Raw genomic sequence first — 3,783 nt, 5'->3', positions numbered from 1 at the left:
ATGGCAACGTTGTGCGGAAAAAGCATTTTTATCTCCAGCACGTGAGACTGTGTACCGGAAATTCTAAAGATATGCTCAATTTAAAATTATTTTTCGATATTGCTCTTGAACTAAATTTTATGGCTTATGTGCGGAGAACATGATATTTAATAAATAAAGGTAATACACAAAATGTTAAAAAAACGCCCATTTTGACATAATAAAATCTGAAACCTTTTAGATTATGAAAATCAGGAAATATGAAGATATATTATTTTTAAAAGTTGTATTTTTGATGAACTTTATGTTGTATAAGTTCAGAAGAAAGTAATGTTCAGTAATGAAGTTAGAAAGAGAAAAAGTTGTGTCAGCAAGTGTGTATCCAAGAGCTGTCAGGAAAACTGCAAGCGGAAAGAGAACATAAAAACCATTAACAATCCCTGCTGTGGTGTGACGTTATTAAAATCTAAACCCTTTAAGATTTTTTTTTTTTTTAAATATTACTTTATTTCCCCCCACTTTTCATTTTTTTTTTTTTTTTCCTCCCGCTCCCAGGTTTTTTTTTTTTTTTTCAATTAATTTTTAGTGATTTTATGCGTTTGTTTGTTTTAAATATTTATTTTTAATTTCAGCGTTAAAATATTTTATCTCGATAAATTGGTAGCTTAATTTGGAATTTCAGTTTCATTAATTACTTCTCAAACTTTACTACAAATACTTGTAAATAATGAAATTTGATATTCCGTTTGCTTAGAAAATGGCGTGACTTATCCATTTTATTAAACGATTAAGAACTCAGTAATTTGCATTTGTTACATATAAATAACTGAGATAGTGGCTTTAGTACATTCAATGGAAAGGACGACTAATAAGGAAGAGAGCAAGACAAGAAAGTTTCCATAGCAACCGGAAAAGGAAATTGCTGAGAAGACCAACCTTGTGAAAGTGAAAATTGATGACTTGAGTGTGTCCTCGGTAGTATAGTGGTGAGTATCCCCGCCTGTCACGCGGGAGACCGGGGTTCGATTCCCCGCCGGGGAGAGATTTTTTAAAGTTTTTTCTTTTAATGATGTGCAACTTTCTGTTAATTAATCTTGTGATTCTATCGTTATTTTATGTTGATTTTAATGTCATGGTGTTCTCCCTTTTTTCTTTAGAACTTTCCTTAGTCTTTTCCTTTGTTTTTAACTTTTTTTTATTGTTTTTATTAACTTTTTCTTTATTTCCGTAAGTTTTTTTTTTCCCTTTGTCATCATTTTTAGTTTTTATTCTTTTTTAATGAAGAAATGGGTAACATATTTTTGTTTCTTTTTTCACAGCTTTTAAATTCCTACTATTAGCTCACACTCTCTCTATATCTTATTCCAATTTTCAATCGTGAATAAAATAAATTTTATTCATCCACTCAAGTTCAAATACATTTTTTTTAAACTTGTAATGGATGAGACTTTATGTTAATACAGTTTTTTCACATATTACATTTTTAAACAATTTTTTAATTAAATTTTTTTTTGCATTTTTTAAATTTTTCTGTGTTGACGTATATAGGAACTGATTTAAAATTTTTTATTTAACTAATTATTAATTAATTAGTTTTCAATCGTTAATAAACTACTCTTTATTCATCCAGTCAAGTTCAAATACATTTTTTTAAACTTGAAGTGGATGACACTTGATGTTAATATAGTTTTTACACGTAAACATTTTTTAAATTTTTAATTAAAAATTTTTTTTGTGTTTTTATTTTTTTTAAATTTATTTTACTTTTTAAAATTTTTTCTTTGTTAATCTAAGTAGGATTGGCTTTAATTTTTTTATATATATATTACTTGCTTTTTTTCTTTCGTTTGTTTGCAGCCCTTTCTAAGTTTCCCTCCCCCCCGAACCCTTAATTTGAGTTTAATTTACAACTTAATTAAGAATTGCAAGTTGTTTTAATTTAAATAATAGCTGTTTTATAAAATGACACTAATATTTTACGAATTTTATTACCTCGCAACCTTCTCTATAATACTTACTTACTTACTTCAAAATAATTAAAAATGATATTTAGTTTACCTATAAAATGGCATGATTTACTTACTTCATTAAAAATATTAATATTAAATTTTGTAATACTCAATACAAATCTGCAAATTAAATCCGCTTTCACTTTATGCAATCAAATTAATTTAAGTGTTCCTTCGCTGTTACGAACTTGGCTTTACGAAAAGTGTAAACTGCTGAATAAATGAATTACAATTGCTAAAACCAGTTTTTTATTTAATTATTTATTTTTGAGTCATTTATGATATAGCTTTTGAACTTTCAATTTTTAGCCTGAGCGCATCGCGTTCTTAAGTGAAACAGCAGTACCGTCAGCAGATCGTTTCAGGCAATCTGAATTGGTAAACAAGTAAGCAATTTTATTATTCACATATTATTTCATTTAGAAATTTTTAAGACTAACAATGATGTTAGTTATTTTGAAGGTTATATTTTGGCAATGGGGCGACCGGTAAACTGGAGAATACTCATCGGGTTGAATCCGTGGATATTTTACCTCTCTTCCCTACCACCAGCCTCTTGACAGAACCTTCAGATCGACAGTATTTTAAATACCTCCTTGTCGCAAAGATACTCAAAATCATCCGTACTACCTTCAGGATTTGCGTTTAAGCCCCAAAGGTATGACAGATAGCTTCCCTACAACTATCCCAGAATGGCGGCCAAATTAGTTACTGAAAATATGCCCCATTTTTTATGGAAAGATTAAGGTAATATATATATAACTTCGGTCTGTTTTCGGAAAGATAAAACCGGCCATACTTTCTCTTCGGGGCGGAATCCTAATTGTATGGTTAGAGGAAGACATAACTTTCTTTTCTATTAACATGCCTTTAAATAATTTCAAAATGCAAGGGGGGTGGGGATTTTATCTGACCATACAGAATCCAAGCTCTTTGAGATTAGATAGTGCAAAAATATTTTTGGCAGCTGATTACGTGTAATTAATTATACTAGGCATGTGAATTTCTTTCTAATAAATTAACCCAAATTTGATACCATTTTAAAATTTGTCCTGAGTAAAATTATATTAATAATTTTAAGTTTATTATTTATTTATTATGAATTTAATTAATTGTCATTTATTACCACTTTTTACTTCATATTCCTTTTTTTTTTTTTTTCTCAACAGCATTTCATAACTACCGGGCGATTCGATTTTAGAAACTCAGCTTTGAAATTTTTCCCGAATTTTCAACATTCTTGGAGACACACCAGATAATCAGGAGTTCAATAAATAGATTTTAATTTTCAAGTAGGCTAACTGCGGATATATACTGTACGGAAAACTTACACTGCTTTTACTCTGTGCATTAAAAGCTATTAAAATCCATAATAAGCAAGGGCAGTAAGATAAGAAGTTTCCATTGAAACTGCAAAAGAGAATTTCTCATACTAAAAGACAGAACTAAGTAGAGTAAATTCGTATTAGCAAGTCCTCGGTAGTATAGTGGTGAGTATCCCCGCCTGTCACGCGGGAGACCGGGGTTCGATTCCCCGCCGGGGAGAATACTTGCTTTTTTTTTTTTTTTTTTTTTTTTTTGATAATTAATTTTATCTTCTCTTGCTAAATTCTTTTTCCGTCCTTTTTATTATATTTTAATATGATGGTACCCTCCTTTCCTTTCGCAATTTTTTTCATTGTTTCCTTTAAAATTATTTTATAGTTTTTATTACTATTTCGTTTTTTTTCCGTCATTTTTTTTTCTTTACGATTCTTGTTAGTTTCTTTTTATTTCTCTCCCTTTTTTTTTATGC

At 29.1% G+C, this 3,783-nt stretch overlaps 2 non-coding genes across 2 annotated transcripts; both read left to right on the top strand.

Annotated features, from left to right (window-relative positions):
* Positions 1–948: 948 nt before the first annotated feature.
* On the top strand, positions 949–1,020 carry TRNAD-GUC (transfer RNA aspartic acid (anticodon GUC)). The gene has a single exon. It is a non-coding gene; the product is annotated as a tRNA-Asp (tRNA).
* Positions 1,021–3,461: 2,441 nt separating this feature from the next.
* TRNAD-GUC (transfer RNA aspartic acid (anticodon GUC)) lies at positions 3,462–3,533 on the top strand. Its single transcript has one exon. It is a non-coding gene; the product is annotated as a tRNA-Asp (tRNA).
* Positions 3,534–3,783: the final 250 nt, after the last annotated feature.

Source organism: Stegodyphus dumicola, chromosome 7, assembly GCF_044657685.1.
Source record: "Stegodyphus dumicola isolate Sdum_Otavi_A_Nest chromosome 7, ASM4465768v1".
NCBI lineage: Eukaryota > Metazoa > Arthropoda > Arachnida > Araneae > Eresidae > Stegodyphus > Stegodyphus dumicola.
This window is presented reverse-complemented; position numbering and strand designations above follow the sequence as displayed.